The sequence below is a fragment of the Procambarus clarkii genome, chromosome 41, assembly GCF_040958095.1.
Source record: "Procambarus clarkii isolate CNS0578487 chromosome 41, FALCON_Pclarkii_2.0, whole genome shotgun sequence".
Classification (NCBI taxonomy): Eukaryota; Metazoa; Arthropoda; class Malacostraca; order Decapoda; family Cambaridae; genus Procambarus; species Procambarus clarkii.
The window spans coordinates 37,218,696-37,243,510 of record NC_091190.1 but is presented as its reverse complement, the minus strand read 5'-3'; positions in this window follow the sequence as shown (position 1 = coordinate 37,243,510).

Genomic DNA, 24,815 nt, shown 5'->3' with positions numbered 1-24,815 from the left:
AAGGCTTTGGCAGCAATTGAAAAGCAGTATGAAGGTGGGCACAGATTTAGAAGACTCACATGTTCAAAGACAAAGAACCCAAAAAATTAACGCTGTTGAGACCATATACAGCGGTTTTTGTGACGAAACAGAAATAAGACTGCCTGTCGAAATAGGAATAGGATTGATTAAAGTGGCGTATAATGGAATACCCAACTTTATGGAGTGGGTGCAAGCCCAAGGTGAAATAGAAAAACAGTTTGCAGGGATTGATTTTAAACAGCGTGAAAATTGGTTTATTTATCGTGACAAAATTCGAGCGCAGAATGCATTTAGAGAAATTTTCTTCAGGGATTATGGGGATTATTGTTCCTCCTCCGAAGGTGAGGAAATTGCGACAGAGGATGAGGTTTATTTGAGGGAAAATTTGCATCCCGTCATTAAGGCAGATCTAGATAGAGCTCCACCTACAAGATAACTCTTATGAACTAATGATGAAAAGGGGACATACTACAGGAATGGTGTGCGGGTGCCTGATGGGGGGTGGGTTATCCCCAAATCCCGAGACTTTGTCCCCCAACCCAGACTATGTTCAACCAGAACATTATTTTTTTTTGTATGTATATGTTTTTACCTAAATAAAAAAAATATCATTTATTATTATTATTATTATTGCACACTCCCCTTGAAGATTTTTTTGATCCTAGATAAAATATGTTAAAAAAAAAAAACATGTGTCAGGCAGTATTCGCTACAGTACTTGTCATGGGGGGTAAAAAATAAGTGATGAGGTACCTGGTTGATACCTGGTTGATGGGGTTCTGGGAGTTCTTCTACTCCCCAAGCCCGGCCCGAGGCCAGGCTCGACTTGTGAGAGTTTGGTCCACCAGGCTGTTGCTTGGAGCGGCCCGCAGGCCCACATACCCACCACAGCCCGGTTGGTCCGGCACTCCTTGGAGGAATAAATCTAGTTTCCTCTTGAAAATGTCCACGGTTGTTCCGGCAATATTTCTTATGCTTGCTGGGAGGACGTTGAACAACCGCGGACCTCTGATGTTTATACAGTGTTCTCTGATTGTGCCTATGGCACCTCTGCTCTTCATTGGTTCTATTCTACATTTTCTTCCATGTCGTTCACTCCAGTACGTTGTTATTTTACTGTGTAGATTTGGTACTTGGCCCTCCAGTATCTTCCAGGTGTATATTATTTGATATCTCTCTCGTCTTCTTTCTAGTGAGTACATTTGGAGGGCTTTGAGACGATCCCAATAATTTAGGTGCTTTATTGCGTCTATGCGTGCCGTATATGTTCTCTGTATTCCCTCTATTTCAGCAATCTCTCCTGCTTTGAAGGGGGAAGTGAGTACTGAGCAGTACTCAAGACGGGACAACACAAGTGCCTTGAAGAGTACAACCATTGTGATGGGATCCCTGGATTTGAAAGTTCTCGTAATCCATCCTATCATTTTTCTGGCTGTCGCAATATTTGCTTGGTTATGCTCCTTAAACGTTAGGTCGTCCGACATTATTATTCCCAAATCCTTTACATGCTGTTTTCCTACTATGGGTACATTTGATTGTGTTTTGTACTCTGTATTATGTTTAAGGTCCTCATTTTTACCGTACCTGAGTACCTGGAATTTATCACTGTTAAACATCATGTTATTTTCTGATGCCCAGTCGAAAACTTTATTAATATCAGCTTGAAGTTTTTCAATGTCCTCAGCCGAGGTAATTTTCATACTGATTTTTGTGTCATCTGCAAAGGATGATACGAAGCTGTGACTTGTATTTTTGTCTATATCTGATATGAGAATAAGGAAAAGCAGTGGTGCAAGGACTGTACCCTGAGGTACAGAGCTTTTCACTGCACTTGGACTAGATTTTATATGGTTGACAGTTACTCGCTGAGTCCTGTTTGACAGAAAACTGAGTATCCAGCGTCCTACTTTACCGGTTATTCCCATTGACTTCATTTTGTGTGCTATCACGCCATGGTCACATTTATCGAAGGCCTTTGCGAAGTCCGTGTATATCACATCAGCATTCTGTTTCTCTTCTAATGCCTCAGTGACTTTGTCGTAGTGCTCAAGTAGCTGTGAGAGGCACGATCTTCCCGCTCGAAATCCATGTTGGCCTGGGTTATGAAGGTCATTGGTCTCCATGAAATTGGTGACCTGACTCCTAATCACTCTCTCAAATACTTTTATGATGTGCGATGTTAGTGCAACTGGTCTATAATTTTTTGCCAATGCTTTGCTCCCTCCCTTGTGTAGAGGGGCTATGTCTGCTACTTTAAGTGCATCTGGTATCTCCCCCGTGTCCAAGCTCTTCCTCCACACTATACTGAGTGCCTGTGCTACCGGCACTTTGCATTTCTTTATAAATATTGAATTCCATGAGTCTGGACCTGGGGCCGAGTGCATGGGCATGTTTTCAATTTCTTTTTCAAAATTTAGTGCGCTCGTGTTTATATCAGTTATATTTACCGGGGTTTGAATATCCCGCATAAAGAAAATGTCTGGATCTTCCACCTTCATGTTGTTTATTGGAGTGCTAAACATGTCCTCATACTGCTTTTTTAGGATTTCACTAATTTCTTTGTCATCCTCCGTGTATGAACCTTCACTTGTACGAATAGGTCCAATACTGGCAGTGGTTTTTGCTTTTGATTTCGCATATAAGAAGAAATATTTTGGATTTTTCTTTATTTCCTGAATTGCTTTCTGTTCTAACTGCCTTTCTTCAGTTTCATATGAGTGTTTCAATTTCCGCTCGATTTCTTCAATCTCCCTATTTAAATTATTCCTTCTTTGACGGGAAATTCGTGTCTGCATAAGCAGTTCCGTTATTTTTTTCCTGCGTTTATAGTGTCGTCTGCGTTCTCTTTCTACGTTAGATCTCTTTCTGGCTTTCCTCAAAGGAACGTGTTTCAGACAGACTTGATACGCTTCTGAAGTAAGTTTTTCTATTCCTTCTGTAGGACTTGTATTATTTAGAACAGTTCCCCATGGAATGTTTGTAAGTTCCCTGTTTATTATCTCCCAGTCTATCCTTTTATTATTAAAATTGAATTTACTGAATAGCCCCTCTCGCTTTATCAACGTTTTAGGTCTATTCTGAGTATTGATGGTCGTTTGCACTTCAATGAGTTTGTGATCTGAGTATGTGGTATCTGATAACGTAATGTCTCTGATAATGTCTTCATTGTTCGTAAAGACCAGATCTAGAATATTTTCATTTCTCGTTGGCTCCGATATCTGCTGATTGAGGGAAAATTTGTCACAGAATCTAAGTAGTTCTCTAATCTGTGGTTGGTTAGGTCCTGATAGATTTCCTGGTATAATATTATTGTTTGCTATTTTCCACCTGAGACTAGGCAAGTTGAAGTCACCTAGGAAAATAATATCAGGTATCGGGTTCTCCAAATTATCAAGGCTATTCTCTATTTTGCTTATCTGTTCTGTGAATTCCTCAGCCGTTGCATCTGGCGGTTTGTATATTAGTATAATCACTAAATTTATTTTCTCTATTTTTAATCCCAGTACCTCTACCACCTCATTTGTAACGTTTAGGAGCTCCGAGCATACAAGGTCTTCCCTAATATACAGACCCACTCCTCCATGTGACCTAATTTTCCTATCACACCTGTATAGGTTATATCCTGGAATCCAGATCTCACTGTCCAACAATTCCCCTGCATGGGTTTCTGTGAAAGCTCCAAATACTGCATTTGACTCCGTGAGGAGGCCATTTATGAACTATACTTTGTTGTTTGTTCTTGTTTTCAGTCCTTGTATGTTGGCAAAGATGAATGAGGTTACTCTATTAGTGATAGTTTGAATGGGAGACTTTTTCGGCACGTCCATTAATCGTGGACATAATGAGTTTGTTCTGACCAGTACTGATTGTTGTAGGGCAGTTTTCTGTCGTAGTTGTAGTTCCCTTTCGGTGGGTAATTGTATCTGTAATTCTGGAATGCCAGTGGATCTGGCATCCAGTTCCATACACTCTCCATGCTGCTCCTTTTGAATTCTCTGCCGGTCTGGTATAAAAAATTTATAGAGTTTCCTCCAAATTCATTATCCTGCTTGCCACTCTTTATGTAGCGTTCCGTGCCTTTCACGTGAAAGTGTGGGCAGCTAAGGTCATAGCATTTTCTGTCCTCCAGTGAGGTTTGGCACATGTCAGGATGGAAAAACCTACATATTGATCCAAATCGACACTCACCTTTCCTAAGCATATTTAAACATTTTTTGGGATGTTGGTAACTGCATTCTAATCCTTTCTTATTACCAGCATATCTATGTCTGCATATGCCCTTTGCATAAAATTTGCATAAGTCTGTCCTTCTGTTCTGAATTGCTCTATCGAGAACCGTCGTGGTGTCTGTACCTATCGAGCTGTCAGGTACACTTTCTAGTTTAATGTCATCTACATCCAGGCCTACTGAGTCAGAGTTTGCAACTTCCTGAGTTTCAGCCTCAGTTTCATCCCTGACTATAGCCTCCGCCCCTTGTATATTAGAATTGTTGTTCCTTTCCCACTCCTTCTGGATGGCTGGTAGGCTTCCAATGAATGATGTTTTCCGTTCATGCGTCATGTTATCTAGAAGGTTTTTTAGGATATTCCAAGCTGGCAGGTCATTTTTACACACCCAGAGCAAGTGGCCATCTCTCAGTGCCGTAGTGTTACTCACTCCTGTACAAGCTGAATGGAATCTAGTCTTACAGATATAGCATTCAATTCCCGTTACCTTCGTCTTTAAGAAGTTGTTACAGTGGCCACAAATTTGTTTATTTACTCCCATATTGCCTTGTTTTGTTGTATATATCTATATATTTATAATATTATATGTATATTGTATATTTGTAACAATATATATGTATATATATTTATATGTTTAATATTATAATATTATATGTATATCGTATATATTTGTAATATTATGTGTGTTATTTTGTTCAAACTTTATGGCAGGTACTTAGCGTAGGGTAGCGAGGCTGGTCCCCCGGTCAGTACAGGTGACCTCTTGTGGCCCAGGTTGATGTCACCAGTTTCCAGTTACCCGATTTATAACCACTGATGCCGCCTCTTGCCACTATTCTATATTTCTAGTGTTCTATATTTATAATATTCACTTCCAACTTATATGTTGTTGTGATACCCGTTCCACATCACTGTTCCACGAATCACCGTTCACTATTTTTTTTTGTTTCGTTTTTTTTTTTATCCTAATACACGCATGTACACAAAGCCTCGTTCACTGGCTCACACGTGGTCTCCCGTTTATTCTCTATTTAACACAAAGTTCTATTGTTAATGACTATTTTCAATTTTCCAGCGGTCACTATGCACTTTGTTATGTCTGTAATCAGTAATCCACGGCAGTAGTCCTACGAATCCCTGTTAATGTCACGATTTTAACGGAGCGCGCACGGTACGTCTACCCCCTCCCTCGACCTAGTAAGCTCATCTAACTTAAGGTCTCTCTCTTATTTTTAAAAACTACTTTAACATAAAAAAAACTTGACATTTATACAATTTGTTTATATTATTATGAGTACATATACAAAAAAACAGAAGTACTTTTTATTAATATTATTATTCGTCATTAGTGTAATAAGATCTAAGGTTCCTCCTTTTACTGGACGGTCTTTTCACTACTTGTGGCTGTACTTGACCTTTCCCTGCTCGATCTTATTTAGGACGCACCAGCACAAATTCATTTTTGCATTTTTTCATTACATGGGCCAAATGAGACAGTGTAGGGTTGTAAGATGCCAGCCATTCTTCTTCTTTGCCCACTCTAGACCAACCCACCCCAGAATTGCAGCCTATACCAAATGGCATAACTGCCCACTTGATAGAATTATTACTCTTGGCTTCGCTCATAATGCGACTCACGGCCTTTTTAAAATACCAGCGTCTATTGATGGTTGTATCTCACTGCAATCCCGCTACTAAATCGATATCTTTACTGTGCTTAACATGAAATTGGTTAATGTCATTATCTTCAATAGACGCGCCTACACTATATTGACATATGAGGGCTATGAGATAAGGCTGCACATCAGGTTCTGGTGGCGGGGAGAGGATTATATTTCCTGGAGTGCTACGATCCGTAACTATGGCACAAAGCATTTCAGGACATATTTTCTTTTAAACCATCCTATAAGGATATTTTTCCCACAACTGTTGGGAATAACCATTAGAAAACTGGTGTAGGGCAGGAAGATCATAGACAATACAGTCCCCGAGTTTATATATATCATCATTACGGAAATCCACTTCAATAATAGAATCTTTGAGTCACCGTAATTTGGCTCGAATGTAGTTGGAACACATCTCGAAGCGATTAAAAAGGTTTTTAACATAACCTTCATCTTATATGCACCTTGTCATATAGAGTTGTTAGAGGCTTTTATAATATGTAATTCATAGTTTTGTTTTGTTTTTGTATAGAGAAATTAGGAAAAATAAATAAATAAATAAAATACAGGTCACATTTTTGTGTGTGTATAGAGATATTAGGAAAAATAAATAAAATACAGATCAACATTTCTTTTTTGTTTTTGTTTTAATTCGTATGAAATATTACAATATAGATTCCACAGCTTTTCTAATTTCATCCTCATTATATTCCATTTCCATTTTCTCTTCGCCTTCATCGTCGTCTTCCACAATAGTGAGCACTTCATCTCTTACAGTAACAGACATGGAGCCGGTAGATGGATCATCTTCCGCAGCAACACTCGTGGTATCTTCCATGACAGCTGACCCATCTTTTCTCACGACAGCGGCAGGTCCGACAGTAGAAACAGAGTCTTTATCATTTGTAGAAACAGGTGGAAAGGTCATACGTGGAATCTTGTGTCTAAAGATGCCATGGGTTGGAGATCGAGTTGGTGTGTCATTATTTACAGGACATATCATTAAAGTCGCTATACCACGTTCTTGCAGTTTCTGAGCTAATTTGCACATCACAGGGAAATATTTAGTCTCCCATATGTTGCGTTCGCCACTTGTGAGATATTGCCCGCAAGCCTTGCCCAACCCATATGGGAAAATAATCCTTCCCACTTGTCCTCTTTGACTTCTCTGAAGAATATGTTCAATGGCTTTTCCCAGAGTTTTGTCAAACCAATGCCATCTTTGGTATTCCGTATCATTTTTCAGGCGGTCATAAAAATGCTCATCCAAACTCCATGCTTCGTGTCGGGGCTTTTTATAAGAAGATGACGTCGCTGGACCGTTGGTAAGCTGAGTGATTAATCCAGTAAGGTGCGGTAAAACAGCATAACTTTCATAGGGGTCGTCATCCATCCTATTGCAGAATTCGGGTGCTTCGCCAACAAACATGAGGCCGGGGATATCTCTATCAGTTCTAACGGCGCGATTTTGCAGGTTTTTCCGATGCAATCGAGCATTGGGGTATCGTTCCCATAAAGTGTGTACCATTTCGCTCAACTGCACGCTTGTCGCATCCAAATCATAGAGCAGACAATCACGATTGTTATAGATGGGCAAAGACACCAATCAGGGAGTGAAGCTCCATAGTGCTGGCTTGTGAGGTAGTGACTCGGAACGGGGGTCTATATACACTTTTCACGCCGGTGCGGGGGATAACTGTGCATCATAGAGTTGCCAGGGGACACTTTTTTTTTCCTTGGAGCTCTGGGCATTACGCACTAAAATAACATTAACATCGTAATGTTTTAAGTTTTCATACAGATCTTCGATAATTGGAAGATGTTTCCTCCCAAACTTCATCTCTTTGATCGCAGGTGCGACCAATTCCCACAGGTAAACGATGCACTAACTATGCACTTATTTGTATGATTACCTTGCTACATGCAGCTTTTGATAAAAATGAGTTCCTTATTGGGCTATTTGTGGACCTGCGTAAGGCTTTGACACTGTTAACCACCGAAACTTTCTTCTTAAATTACAACATTATGGAGTGAGAGGTCACTCCCTGCAGTACCTTAAGTCTTACCTTACTGACAGGCTCCAATATGTTTCTGTGAATAATTCAATTTCTCCCAACCTAACCATTAATATTGGTGTTCCCCAGGGCAGCATACTTGGCACTCTTCTCTTTCTCATCTACATTAACGACCTCCCAAATGCCTCCCAACACCTCAAACCAATTCTATTTGCTGACGACACGAGCTTCATTTACTCCAGTCCTGACCCCCTTGCTCTAAATGTCACAGTGAATACTGAGCTAAATAAAGTCCATCACTGGCTCACTGCCAACAAACTCACCCTCAATACTGACAAAACTTTCTGTATTTTGTTTGGCAATAAATCCTCAAATCAAATAAATCTCAGGATTAACAATACCCAAATTTGTAACACAGTAGATGGCAAATTCCTTGGCATTCTCATTGACCACAAGCTGAATTTCCAGGGACACATTCTAAATATATAAAAAAAAGTTTCTAAAACTGTTGGCATTCTTTCTAAGATCAGATATTCTGTACCTCGCCCTGCCCTGGTGACACTCTATTACTCTCTCATCTATCCTTATCTCAACTATGGTATTTGTGCTTGGGGTTCTACTTCCCAAAATCATTTACGTCCTCTAATTACTCAACACAAAGCTGCTATTAGGACAATATCTAACTCTGGCCCCAGACACCACTCGGTACCCTTACTCAAATCTCTGAATATGTTAGATATTAAGCCACTGCACATCCTCTCATGTGTATTTCATATATATAAAACGCTGAACTGTAATGTCAATCTTGACCTTAAAAGCTTCTTAGAAGGTTGTAACAGATTACATGAGCACCACACCAGAAACAAATACCTATTTGATATTCCAAGAGTACGACTTAGTCAAACTAGAAATGCTTTACAAATCAAGGGACTTCGAATGTGGAATGACCTTCCCAATTATGTTAAAGACTATCTCTCCCAACCAGTTTAAGCTAAAAACTAAGTACCACCTAATTAACTTAATGTAACCTACCTTACCCCTAAATGTCGACCCATGTCTACGATTTAAACAATGCTGTTTGTTGACCATATTGTATTTTTGCTTTTTTCTGCCATGTTTCACCCTCCCTCTTTTTTTTCTGATTTTTTTTCTCAGCACAATTTATACTTTAATCTAAGTTAGTATTAAGTTTTAGTCTTAATGTTTTTCCTGCCCGAAACGCTTTGCGTAATAGTGTCTTTAGGCATTGTATGTACTAGCTCTATCTATGAATCCATCAACTTTTGTATTTCACCTTTGTCAGGGTTCACCGTAAGAGGGGTGAGCAACAGTATACAAGATATCCTCTCAACGGTCGCACTATTAGCGATAACCGTTACTCACCGTAGCCCTGCGGGTCTTCACTCCATCCTCGCGGCGCCACTGTACGCCAGGAGAGTACCCCAGTCGATCCCCAACCGGCCTTAGTAGTTAGAGATGAGTGGAGACTCAGTTTGCTCTTTCAACTGTGTGCCCGCCCCGACAAAGGCTTTACTATTAACCACAAGGTCGACAACTGGTGTTTCCCGTGTCCAGTAACACGTCAGTGGTATTGTGGAATTGTGGTAACAGTGGCAAGAGCACACTCAATAGATTTGATATCAGGAAGGTATTTATTTCTATCACTCTATCTCCTTTCAAGTATTATATAGCCACAAGAAATATGGAGGGGATGATACAAATGCCAAGGTATTTTGTATTTTACTTAAAACTCAAGACATATTTTTATATCAACAGGCAAGCAAGTACAATGCAGAAATCGCTCTCTCTTCACTTATAATTTGGGCACACCTATATGGCAACACACTCCCCACCCTCGCGTCAACTCTCAAAATCAGCTGAGCGACTCTCACCGCGCGAATGTTCGTTTATTTGTTTGTCTGGCGTGAGACGCCTGTTTCTTTAAATTCTCAACTATCGCATTATTAACACACAACACGATTACTGCTATAATGGCAATTGAATCACTTCATTGGTCTTGAGCTCAGACAAATATTTCTATATCGATAAACACAGTAGCTCACAGTAAGATATTAAACACCGTAATATCACGGTAATGATAATAAATGTAAAAAGACACTGCACTGTCCTTCAATACCGAAATTCACTCAAAAGGCAATGACATAGAAAACTATACACATGAAAGTCCTCCAACACACAAGCATATATATATGGATCAATTCATCAAATCAATAATAGTATGATAAATACTGGGCACACAGCCTAACACCAATAACTGGTTCACTTTATATATATATATATATATTCTCTGGCATAAGTTATACCATAAATGTCACATGAAAGAAATCATCATCTACCACAGCAAACGCTTCAATAATAATACGGGTGCATCCACACCACAAATATATCCTGTGAGAGCTTTCTACAGCCCCACTTCTCACAACTGTGTCCTACCGTTACATAGACATAAGTGAGCCTTGTTCACGACGTGAAAGATACTCTGGCTAAATATATAGCTGATTAAAGGGGAATTAGGAGGGAAACTAGAGTCATCAACTTCCACCTATCCTCCAGTGAGAGTTGAGTGGTAGCTCCTGGTCCAGGCTCTCGCCTCGTGTAGGGAACGCCCCCACACACACCCTGTCGTGTCCTCCAGGAACCCAATCAACGTCCCAAAATAAACCCGTCGTCTCCGTGTTCTGTCCTCCGCGGGTCCGTGCTCCTCCTCCACGTCTTGTAGGGTTGGATTCGGTCTCCCGGCCGTCAACTTCTCCCAACTTCGGCTGCCAACCTACTTCTCGGCTGCAGTCGTACGGATTCCCAATTAGTATCTTCTTTCACTGCTTCCCAGTGGATTGGCCCAGCTGCTACGTCGTCGCTGTGAAGCTATCAGACGTCCCAGACAATGCTGCCTAGACTTCACCTGCACAGCACCCGAACCTGGAGCACTTGATGCTCAATATTCCGTCAATTCCCTCTTCGGTCCACACATGGAATGAAGGAAGACCTCTCGGCGTACTTGCAGACTACGTGTGACGCGTAAGATCCACGGGAGCAGCGTATTACTGTCAGATTGACAGGATCAACCTTCACACATCCGTCCACCTTGACGTGTCGTGTCAGACTGATTCCCTCACGGAGGATTGGCCCAGCCACTACGTCATCACTGTGAAGCTATCAGCCGTCGCATACGTTGCTGCCTAGACTTCACCTGCACAACACCTGTCCCGGGAGCACTTGTTGCTCAATATTCTGTCAATTCCCTCTCTGGTACAACACATGAACGAAGGAAGACCCCACAGGTGCTGTCAGACTGCTGGTGATGCGTAAGTCCTCTGGAGACGGGATAAACTGTCCAACTGACAGGAACCCCCAGCGCACGTCCGACCTCCTTGACGTGCTGTCTCAGACTGGTGGCGCCAAAGTTGCGCGATCTCTGGACCCCCCTGCCTTCGTGATGTTATACTTGCCAAGAGAGGTTTTCATTGGCTCCCTGTGCCACGTCGCTGTCGGTGACCAATCTGGTGCCACTGACGTCACACAGTTTTGGCGGCAAAACGGAGGGGCCAGCGCCATATTGGCTCCCTAAAGGGCCTATACCACAGCCCAAAATACTCTTCTTTTACAAATATCTCGCCACCTCGGGAACACTACACTCTCCCACATATACCAAACTGATGCCTGCGACGTAGAGAACGCTCCGGTAAAGTGGACATGACTCTTACAGCAGGCGTGGGAGAAATATAAGGGGGGGAACATCGTCACACTTGTATGTATGTACTTTACCTGAATAAATATTTGCATTTGTATTTGTAATACAACTCGTGCGATTTCCGGAGAAGATTTGATGAATCTCGTTATGGCTTCTATAGCCTTTTTCAAATAGATGAGGCGATTTAGTGTTGTATCTTCTTTTAATCCAGCAAGCATATAGCGATCTTTGGATTTGTCTATATGCGACTTGGTGATCTCATTGTTCTCTACAGGCGCACCTATCCAATATTGTACTGCAGCGGCAATAATGCAGGAGAGATTTTCAGCTCGACGATTGGAGACATGAATTGAACAGGGAATTGGGCGATCATGGGGAACACATCTCTTGAGATTATATATAGGCCTGCGTTCACCATAGGCGCTTGCGTATTTGTATTTCACTGTTATGTCCTTCGCCATCCCATATGGAATGCATGATATGCAGTTTCAGGATACACAATGCAAGTTTCATTATTGCAAAAATCTTCATCAGTTAAATATCCGGTGTGCGTTTCCAGTCACGTCTGCATTTTTTCTTTCCCTTATGTTTTAGATACAGCCTAGTCAACTGCCCTGTGTCGACCCTTCGAATATTCATCGTGGGGCCTTTGCGCCCTTATATCTCCATCCCTGCTAGTGTGTGTAAATTCTGAGCAAATATTTATATTATTATTATAAGGTCCTCAACCAACAAGAAGCCTATAGGAACTTGTTTTTTTTACCGCTTTAATTAGTATAAAAAAATTCAAATTGCACAATATGTATCTCAAAATATCTTGCCATAAAATATCAATATACGTCAGTTTTTTACCCAAACACTGGCAACCTTTTTTTCAAAATCAGGAAAGGTCAAACACAGTGTGACATGTTTCAATTTTTTTTAATGTCCTCCCCAATGAAAACCATAATCATATATTCCCTCAGTGAATATATATATATATATATATATATATATATATATATATATATATATATATATATATATATATATATATATATATATATATATACGGGTTGATACAAAAATAATAATGCAAAAAGGTGCTTAAAGGTTATGGATCTCTTGAAAAACACAACAATGGGAAACATTGATGAATGTCACAGACGGGTTCGATCATTGTTGCAAGTCAAACACTTCTTCGAATTCCTCTGAAGTTGGACTAGTGCCCAAGACGCAACAGGCATTTCCCCTCTGAATCGCAACACTGAGGCGCTGGAAGAAGAAACTTTTTGCTCTCTGGTCTTTTGTAGCGCTGATCAATTTGTCCCCCAATTCCTTCAGGAACTTCAATGCACATTTTCCCCACGAACCGAGGGTCTCCGAGCCGATCGGAACAAAGCTGTAGCAGTGTGCTAGACCTCTGTATTTAATAATTTTCTGCTATATATATATATATATATATATATATATATATATATATATATATATATATATATATATATATATATTTATATATATACATATATATATAATTTTTATATATATATAAATATATATAAATATATATAAATATATATATATATATATATATATATATATATATATATATATATATTTATATATATATATATATATATATATATATATATATATATATATATATATATATATATATATATATATATATATATATATATATATATATATATATATATATATATATATGTTGTACCTAGTAGCCAGAACGAACTTTTTGGCCTACTGTGCAAGGCCCGATTTGCCTAATAAACCAAGTTTTCCTGAAATAATATATTTTCTCTAATTTTTTTCTTATGAAATGATAAAGCTACCCATTTCATTATGCATGAGGTCAATTTTTTTTTTTTTAGTTAAAATTAATGTAGATATATGACCGAACCTAACCAACCCTACCTAACCTATCTTTATAGGTTAGGTTGGGTTAGGTAGCCGAAAAAGTTAGGTTAGGTTAGGTTAGGTAGGTTAGGTAGTCGAAAAACAATTATTTAATGAAAACTTGGCTTATTAGGAAAACCGGGCCTTGCATAGTAGGCTAAGAAGTGCGTTCTGGCTACTAGGTACGACATATATATATATATATATATATATATATATATATATATATATATATATATATATATATATATATATATATATATATATATATATATATATATATATGCGAACAAGCCTGAATGGTCCCCAGGACAATATGCAACTGAAAACTCACACCCCAGAAGTGACTCGAACCCATACTCCCAGAAGCAACGCAACTGGTATGTACAAGACGCCTTAATCCACTTGACCATCACGACCGGACATAATGAGGTGATAGCCGAGGCTATTTGAACCACCCCACCGCCGGCACTCGGATAGTAATCTTGGGCATAGCATTTTACCAAATCACCTCATTCTTTGGGGCACACGTGAGGAACACAAATTAAGGCGTCTTGTACATACCAGTTGCGTTGCTTCTGGGAGTATGGGTTCGAGTCACTTCTGGGGTGTGAGTTTTCAGTTGCATATTGTCCTGGGGACCATTCAGGCTTGTTCGCATTTGTGTTCCTCACGTGTGCCCCAAAGAATGAGGTGATTTGGTAAAATGCTATGCCCAAGATTACTATCCGAGTGCCGGCGGTGGGGTGGTTCAAATAGCCTCGGCTATCACCTCATTATGTCCGGTCGTGATGGTCAAGTGGATTAAGGCGTCTTGTACATACCAGTTGCGTTGCTTCTGGGAGTATGGGTTCGAGTCACTTCTGGGGTGTGAGTTTTCAGTTGCATATTGTCCTGGGGACCATTCAGGCTTGTTCGCATTTGTGTTCCTCACGTGTGCCCCAAAGAATGAGGTGATTTGGTAAAATGCTATGCCCAAGATTACTATCCGAGTGCCGGCGGTGGGGTGGTTCAAATAGCCTCGGCTATCACCTCATTATGTCCGGTCGTGATGGTCAAGTGGATTAAGGCGTCTTGTACATACCAGTTGCGTTGCTTCTGGGAGTATGGGTTCGAGTCACTTCTGGGGTGTGAGTTTTCAGTTGCATATTGTCCTGGGGACCATTCAGGCTTGTTCGCATTTGTGTTCCTCACGTGTGACCCAAAGAATGAGGTGATTTGGTAAAATGCTATGCCCAAGATTACTATCCGAGTGCCGGCGGTGGGGTGGTTCAAATAGCCTCGGCTATCACCTCATTATGTCCGGTCGTGATGGTCAAGTGGATTAAGGCGTCTTGTACATACCAGTTGCGTTGCTTCTGGGAGTATGGGTTCGAGTCACTTCTGGGGTGTGAGTTTTCAGTTATATATATATATATATATATATATATATATATATATATATATATATATATATATATATATATATATATATGTCGTACCTAGTAGCCAGAATGCACTTCTCAGCCTACTATGCAAGGCCCGATTTGCCTAATAAGCCAAGTTTTCCTGAATTAATATATTTTCTCTAATTTTTTTCTTATGAAATGATAAAGCTGCCCATTTCATTATGTATGAGGTCAATTTTTTTATTGGAGTTAAAATTAACGTAGATATATGACCGAACCTAACCAACCCTACCTAACCTAACCTAACCTATCTTTATAGGTTAGGTTGGGTTAGGTAGCCGAAAAAGTTAGGTTAGGTTAGGTTAGGTAGGTTAGGTAGTCGAAAAACAATTAATTCATGAAAACTTGGCTTATTAGGCAAATCGGGCCTTGCATAGTAGGCTGAGAAGTGCGTTCTGGCTACTAGGTACGACATATATATATATATATATATATATATATATATATATATATATATATATATATATATATATATATATATATATATATATATATATATATATGTCGTACCTAGTAGCCAGAACGCACTTCTCAGCCTACTATGCAAGGCCCGATTTGCCTAATAAGCCAAGTTTTCATGAATTAATTGTTTTTTGACTACCTAACATACCTAACCTAACCTAACCTAACTTTTTCGGCTACCAAACCTAACCTAACCTATATAGATAGGTTAGGTTAGGTTAGGTAGGGTTGGTTAAGTTCGGTCATATATCTACGTTAATTTTAACTCCAATCAAAAAAAATTGACCTCATACATAATGAAATGGGTAGGTTTATCATTACATAAGAAAAAAAATTGAGAAAATATAATAATTCATGAAAACTTGGCTTATTAGGCAAATCGGGCCTTGCATAGTAGGCTGAGAAGTGCGTTCTGGCTACTAGGTACGACATATATATATATATATATATATATATATATATATATATATTGTGACGATAATCTCCTTCAAGAGATTGAGCCTGCTCTTCCCTCCACAATTACGTCGTTGTGGTTATATAAAACTACTATGGAAGAAATGTCCAACAACGACAACAACACCAGCAAGGTTTGCCAGAGCGCAAAACGTTGCAGCCAGAGACACCTGTTCAGACTCAAACCGCCAAACTACCTGTTGATCGCTACCGGCTCTGCTGATTGGTCGCCGGTCTGGCTGCACCTGCACTCGCCCCCCCCCCCCGTACTACTTGATGTCTGGGGTCGCCACGACCTCAGACCTCAGAATGTTCAGTGCTTTCGTGGTTACCACTCCTCCCGGCTAGACGCTAGCGTGTACTGAGAGAGGTGGTAGCTTAAAGCCAATATTCCATCACCTTCCCTTTATTTTGTGTTGCACTTCTTGTTATTTTATCTTAACGTAACTTTTCATTGTGTCATTTAATTATTCTTATTATTTTGATTGATTGATTTTATTATACAAATTTGTTTGTCCATTTTTTTCATGTTTTGATTTATTTAACGTAATTAAAATTTCATTGTTAAAATTTACTTGTATTTTGTGTGTCTTCTCCTTACCTTACCACAGACGAAGTTCCAGTTTTTCTATTTTTTTTATAACTATGTGACGAGGCAATACCCCTAGCCTTAAACAGCCGAACACCAACGCGTTACCGTCACAAGTTATATGGGGGCCTGTCCTAGGAGCTTCACTCAGGTACTGGTGCCAAGTGGTAATTTATGGTAAGCGTATTTAACTTTGTTAACGTAGCTTTACTATTTTTCATATTCACTTTCATTTTTTATAAGGTGCGGTGTATTGTGCATTACGGGAGTAACATATGGTGAAGGTGAGACAACTTTGGATTACGTGGTGACTGTAGGCCGCAGTCATACTCTTAATTGGTCATCTCTCCCTCCGTGTTATTACTCGTGTTTACCATCTATGTCCCTTGAATATTTCTCATTTTGACAGATCCTCATATTGGTACCCTGGTACTGTGGTCTGCCCCGGGTCAAGAGTACCCAATCTTCTGCAATCTGACTGTAGGAGGACAAAGAGGGCCATAGTTCCTCTAGCTCGAACTTTAGTTGCTGAATTGGGACCTCAGCAGCAGTTCTCGTCACCAGTTGACACCTCGCACCCCTACACGTCAGTCAGAGATGATGATACATACAACGGTAGGGAATTAGCTTACTTTTCAGAGCACAAAAGTTCGCTAATTCTGTAAGTATCATATTAAATTCAGTAGGAAAAACTTGCTTTATGTCCTATAGAGACGTGGCAAGGTATGCCTACATCCTTGGACTACCAATTTTACTTTTGAGACAATTTACTGTTTCATTTGTTTTCGAAACTCTGTTTCATTTGTTAGTAGGATTTTCTTGCCCTTATCCTCTTACATGAGTACCGGGTACAAGATTTCCTGCGCCCTTGATTTCATTTAATCATTTAACATCTTTTACTTAACTTTAATTGTTAAAGATCTCACAGGATAGGTATCAGTTGCCACGTTGTCCTGTTTCTGACATTCACTATTGAATATTCGTGTACCTTTATTTGCTAATTTCACCATGTTTCGTCTCCAAGCTTTCCGTACAAATCCAGCAGGTGAAATAGGGACTTTAAGTCGTGCCAAGAAGACTGAATTACAAACTCTTGCACATGAGTATCAACTAGAAGTTCCCTACCAAGCCAACAAAAATGACCTACACAACCTGTTGCTGGATTACTATTTAGAGCAAGGTAAGATAGACTCTGAAACTCACGAAACTTACTATATTGCAGATAAAACTGATTTGGCAACGCTGAAACTCAAACTAGAGCTGGCCAAGATTGAACGTGAGCAGCAAAGAGAAGCAGCTGCCATACGAAGGGAAGAACAAGAACGAGAAATCACCCTCAGAGAACGTGAAACTACTTTGAGGAGAGAAGAACAAGAACGAGAAATCACCCTCAGAGAACGTGAAACTACTTTGAGGAGAGAAGAACAAGAACGCGAAGCTGCCTTGAGGAGAGAAGAACACGAACGTGGACTCGCCCTCCACGAACGTGAGGTCGACTTGCTCCATGAACGTGAGAGAGTACAGCTTGAAACAAAACAACGCGAGTTGGAAATACAACGCGAACATGACAAGCAACAAGCGACTCTGGCTCTAGAGTGTCGTCAACGTGAAATCGCCTTGGAAACTTCACACTTCACTCAACGCCAGCAAGCTACTGCCAATCTTCCCGTCAGTTTTAATATATCACATGCAAGTAAGTTAATGCCATCCTTTGTAGAAGCAGAAGTTGATGTGTTTTTCACCACCTTTGAAACTCTTGCTAATCAACTCAGTTGGCCTGTCGACCAATGGGCCACACTTCTCAGAGTCCATCTTACAGGTAGAGCTGCAGTCACACTCAGTACTTTGGCGTCTGAGAATGACTACCACACTCTGAAACAAGCAGTGTTGGACGCCTACCTACTTTCCACCGAAAGTTATAGAAGGAAATTCCGTGACCACCTGAAGGCAAGTACCACTACCTTCCTCGAGTTTGCTAACACGAAACGGAGGTATTTCATGAAATGGCTGGAAGCAGCACATGTCTCTACTTTTACAGAACTCGTCAACCTGATGCTTGTTGAAGAATTCTTGAGACGTGTGCCACCTCCTGTCCGCCTCTACTTAGCAGATAAAGAAGAAACCGACTACCTGAAGTGTGCTAAGTCGGCTGACACTTACAGCCTCATCCACCGGCTGACACCCGAACCATCCTCCAGTAAGAAGTCGTGGTACAGTTACGAGAAGGTGAGCCCCGATCAAGCTGGTTCACAACTGTACTGCAAGTATTGTAGACTCTATGGACATACCATAGACAAGTGTGGTAAGTCTCAATACAAGGGAACCACTGACCAACAAAGACCCAAACCAACTCCTCCTAAGTCCGGTAAGCCTGTGATGAATGTTGGTGTTGATGTTAATGATCTTTCTCTTTTCAGTAACCACCTGTATACTGGAACTGTCTCTGCCAACGGTTCAAATCCGGAGGGACGTTTCAAATTGAAGATCTTGAGGGACTCAGCGGCTCTACAATCGATCATCTTGAAGTCGGCTGTGCCCAACATCACCTACACCGGAGAAACTGTCTTCATCACTGACCTCACTGCTACCACTCCATACCCTCTCGCCAGAGTCCACCTGGATTGTCCCTACGTGAACGGGGAAGTCCAAGTCGCCGTCAGGGAAAAGCCTTTTCCCATGCCTGGAGTGCAACTTCTCCTAGGCAACGACTTGGCAGAAGACCTGCAACCGACCAACCTGATCGTCATGGACAAACCCCAGGTGTGTAACTCTGTGCCAATAAACCCTATTCTAGAGTATGTTCCAGCAGAGGTTCAAGAGAGTGATGAAGTTTCTCCTCCGGTTCTCGTGACCACCCGTGCACAAGCCGCACGTCCACAGCCAGCTGACTCTACTGCTACCGCTGTCCCTCAAGACCCTCAGAAACTACCCCCGCATCTGACCAAGTTGGAGTTCCGTAAGTTGCAGAGGGAAGATCTTACTTTAACACCATTGTTTTTCCAGGCTGAGACTCAACCCGACAGTATTCCTGGGTTCTTCCTAGAGAACGATCTGCTCTACCGCAGATATAGACCCAGTAAACTGAAGGAGGAGGACGATTGGGCCAACATCGAACAACTTGTGATTCCCACCAGCCTGCGGCCCACTATTCTACACCTGGCCCACGGAGCATTCTCCCACTACGGCTTCAACAAGACTTACCATGGGATTCGTCAAGACTACTACTGGCCAGGTATGGTAAATAACGTCAAACAGTACGTAAAACAGTGTCATACATGTCAGATGGCAGGCAAACCGAACGTCTCCATTCCCAGAGCACCACTGATTCCCATACAGGTGCCTGCGGAACCTTTCCACAGACTCATAATAGACTGTGTTGGTCCTTTACCTCGGACCAGTTCAGGTAACGCCTACATCCTAACCATCCTGTGTCCTACCACCAGATTTCCCATAGCAGTTCCAGTGAAGAACATCACGGCTGCTACGGTTATAAAACATCTATTGAAGATCTTCACTCAATACGGATTTCCCAGGGAGATTCAAAGTGACTGTGGTACCAACTTCACCAGTGATCTCTTCAAAAGGACACTGGAGGAGTTCAACATCAAACAGGTATTGTCCAGCCCCTATCATCCTGCTTCACAGGGTTCTCTTGAACGTAGTCATCAGACCATCAAAGCACTCTTGGAAAAGTTTTGTAGTGAAACCTCGAAGGATTGGGATAAGCAGATTGACCTTATAATGTGTATTTTCAGAAGTCTCCCCAATGAGTCCCTAGGAGTATCTCCTTATGAGATGCTCTACGGCCGTAAGTGCCGTACTCCCCTTAAGGCTTTCAAAGACTCTCTCAGAGATGCCACCTTCAGTGAGCATCAGAATGTGCCCCAGTTTCTTCAAAACCTTCAACACATTCTAGAGAGAGTCCACCGCTTTGCCCATGATAATCTATTGAAAGCCCAAGTGAGAATGAAGACTCATTACGACCAGACCAGCAAAGTAAGAAAATTCAAGCCGGGAGACTTCGTCCTTGCCTATTTCCCTATCCCAGGTTCACCTTTACAAAACAGGTTTTCAGGACCCTACTGCGTCAAAGAGTGCAGGAATAATAACAACTACGTAATAGAGACTCCAGATAGGCGGCGGAAGACCCAGCTGTGCCACATCAACCTCCTGAAGCAATATAATGGTACTCCTCCCACTGTCCTGACTAACTATTCTACTTTCACAGAACCCTACATCCACAGTGAGACCTTCCCGGCTTCTCCTCCCGAAAGCACTGACAAGGAGTCAGCGCTTTCTAATTCCGAAATCCTTAATGATCTTCCCAAATGCTTTCAGGATAATAATCGTGCTCCTTTGCCCTCTTCTAATTCCACTCTCACCTCGTCAGATAAGCCCTTCATCCTCCATGTCGACGCCAATGGTACCGACGTTGGTGGTGTCGTGATGCAGCAACGAGGCGAGAAGAATACACCTGTCAGCGACTACTGCTACAAGGATCTACGGAACAATTGGCAAGGAGCTACTCTTCCTCATCCTGAAGCTTCAGCACTTCACTCCACACCTGAAAAGTGCTCGGTCCACCATCAACACGGACCACACCACCCTACACCTCCTGCAGCACGCCCCCTTCTCATCTCAACGTCTTCTACTATGGGCTTGCTAACTGCAGAAATTCAACCTGGAGACACGCTATACCAAGAGTCTGACAACATCTTAGCCCATGATCTCTCCAGAGTTTATGAAGTAGAAGCGACTCCATCCATTACTCCACCACATAACGACGTACTTCTTCCAGAACCGCAGGCTTCGGGGGAGAGTTGTGACGATAATCTCCTTCAAGAGATTGAGCCTGCTCTTCCCTCCACAATTACGTCGTTGTGGTTATATAAAACTACTATGGAAGAAATGTCCAACAACGACAACAACACCAGCAAGGTTTGCCAGAGCGCAAAACGTTGCAGCCAGAGACACCTGTTCAGACTCAAACCGCCAAACTACCTGTTGATCGCTACCGGCTCCGCTGATTGGTCGCCGGTCTGGCTGCACCTGCACTCGCCCCCCCCCCCCCGTACTACTTGATGTCTGGGGTCGCCACGACCTCAGACCTCAGAATGTTCAGTGCTTTCGTGGTTACCACTCCTCCCGGCTAGACGCTAGCGTGTACTGAGAGAGGTGGTAGCTTAAAGCCAATATTCCAGCACCTTCCCTTTATTTTGTGTTGCACTTCTTGTTATTTTATCTTAACGTAACTTTTCATTGTGTCATTTAATTATTCTTATTATTTTGATTGATTGATTTTATTATACAAATTTGTTTGTCCATTTTTTTCATGTTTTGATTTATTTAACGTAATTAAAATTTCATTGTTAAAATTTACTTGTGTTTTGTGTGTCTTCTCCTTACCTTACCACAGACGAAGTTCCAGTTTTTCTATTTTTTTTTATAACTATGTGACGAGGCCATACCCCTAGCCTTAAACAGCCGAACACCAACGCGTTACCGTCACAATATATATATATATATATATATATATATATATATATATATATATATATATATATATATATATATATATATATATATGTCGTACCTAGTAGCCAGAACGCACTTATCAGCCTACTATGCAAGGCCCGATTTGCCTAATAAGCCAAGTTTTCATGAATTAATGTTTTTTCGACAACCTAACCTACCTAACCTAACCTAACCTAATTTTTTCCGCTACCTAACCTAACCTAACCTATGAAGATAGGTTAGGTTAGGTTGGGTTGGTTAGGTTCGATCATATATCTACGTTAATTTTAACTCCAATAACAAAAAATTGACCTCATACATAATGAAATGGGTAGCTTTATCATCTCATAAGAAAAAAATTAGAGAAAATATATTTATTCAGGAAAACTTGGCTTATTAGGCAAATCGGGCCTTGCATAGTAGGCTGATAAGTGCGTTCTGGCTACTAGGTACGACATATATATATATATATATATATATATATATATATGTCGTACCTAGTAGCCAGAACGCACTTCTCAGCCTACTATGCATGGCCCGATTTGCCTAATAAGCCAAGTTTTCCTGAAGTAATATATTTTCTCTAATTTTTTTCTTATGAAATGATAAAGCTACCCATTTCATTCTATATGAGGTCAATTTTTTTTTATTGGAGTTAAAATTAACGTAGATATATGACCGAACCTAACCAACCCTACCTAACCTAACCTAACCTATCTTTATAGGTTAGGTTAAGTTAGGTAGCCGAAAAAGTTAGGTTAGGTAAGGTTAGGTAGGTTAGGTAGTCGAAAAACAAATAATTCATGAAAACTTGGCTTATTAGGCAAATCGGGCCTTGTATAGTAGGCTGAGAAGTGCGTTCTGGCTACTAGGTACGACATATATATATATATATATATATATATATATATATATATATATATATATATATATATATATATATGTCGTACCTAGTAGCCAGAACGCGCTTCTCAGCCTACTATGCAAGGCCTGATTTGCCGAATAAGCCAAGTTTTCTTGAATTAATACATTTTCTGAATTTTTTTTCTTATGAAATGATAAAGCTACCCATTTCATTATGTATGAGGTCAATTTTTTTTATTGGTGTTGAAATTAACGTAGATATATGACCGAACCTAACCAACCCTACCTAACCTAACCTAACCTATCTTTATAGGTTAGGTTAGGTTAGGTAGCGGAAAAAGTTAGGTTAGGTTAGGTTAGGTAGGTTAGGTAGTCGTAAAATAATTATTTCATGAAAACTTGGCTTATTAGGCAAATCGGGCCTTGCATAGTAGGCAGAGAAGTGCATTCTGGCTACTAGGTACGACATATATATATATATATATATATATATATATATATATATATATATATATATCAGGGTTCCCAATGTCATGGAGGCCACATCATTATTGGAAGGTTTGTGATAACTTATTCACATTACGGATACGTTATGTAGTTAATGACATTTCTTGATCATTATCACAAAAATGAGTACTTGGTCACCTTTCCTAGACTACCAACTGCCGTCTTTTTTTTAATTCAATGCATTATGAAACATGATTTAGCACATTTGCGAGTCATTTTTTTTCCTTTCCCTATTTCCTCATAATTATGCCATAAAAAAAGAGAAAGAGTAGCGGTGGCTAGAATTGCCAAACCAAACAAAAAGAAACACGCACGTATGTGGTGATCTTTGACACTTATTTCGGGGAAAGGGAAAGGAAGGGCAATATATAGCCTAGGATCTTGCCGCCATTCTCCAGTGTCGCACCAACACACAATGGAACCTTCCCGTACTAAAATGATTTACTCCCAGGACAATCTTAAATGTGCCCAAATGCGTTTAGACACCTCTATAAATTGGCCTGTCGAGTGGCTAGACCCCCAAGTCCTGGCGAATGAGGGATTCTATTATCTGAGAGTTACAGATCATTGTTCCTGCACCTTTTGTTGTCAAGTTGTGCATGCTTGGATTGAGGGAGATACGCCCCATTGTAGGCATGTGAAAGTGTCGCCAAATTGTTCCTTCATAAGATGTGAAAAGGACAAAAATGTTCCTTTGTAAATCACCAAACTGGCATTCGAATATGGGCTGGATTTATTTTCACCCCTATTCGAACCAAGGAATACAGAAACATCTGATCATGAGTATATTGCATAAATATAATTCACAAGTTTATCAGTGAATAATTAGTATTGGCGATGTGGAGAGAGGACAAAATAAGTATAAACACGGAGTTTTTTCAAATAATTTTCTTTATTTTTTTTTAAAGAATTGACTTAGAACTTGTGTCTTAAGCACATATGTGATGGAGCATCTTTGTTTTTTAGAGACTCCACCCCGCGAGGAAGAAACTAAAATAACTGGAGATGATTTGCAGGTTCTGGGGGTAATTCCATATGATAAACCTAGGTATCCAGGGGGGAGCTGGTTGGCCGAGCGGACAGCACGCTGGACTTGTGATCCTGTGGTCCTGGGTTCGTTCCCAGGCGCCGGCGAGAAACAATGGGCAGAGTTTCTTTCACCCTATGCCCCTGTTACCTAGCAGTAAAATAGGTACCTGGGTGTTAGTCAGCTGTCACGGGCTGCTTCCTGGGGGTGGAGGCCTGGTCGAGGACCGGGCCGCAGGGACACTAAAAAAGCCCCGAAATCATCTCAAGATAACCTCAAGAAGATCCAGGCTTGGGAACATACAAACAGCATTTGGAAATGTTCAACCTCAGCTGGACTGGTTGTGTCAAGCAAACATCTCACGGATTGGCAGAATCAGGATTTTTCTTCTGTGATAAACAAATATTGTTGGAGTT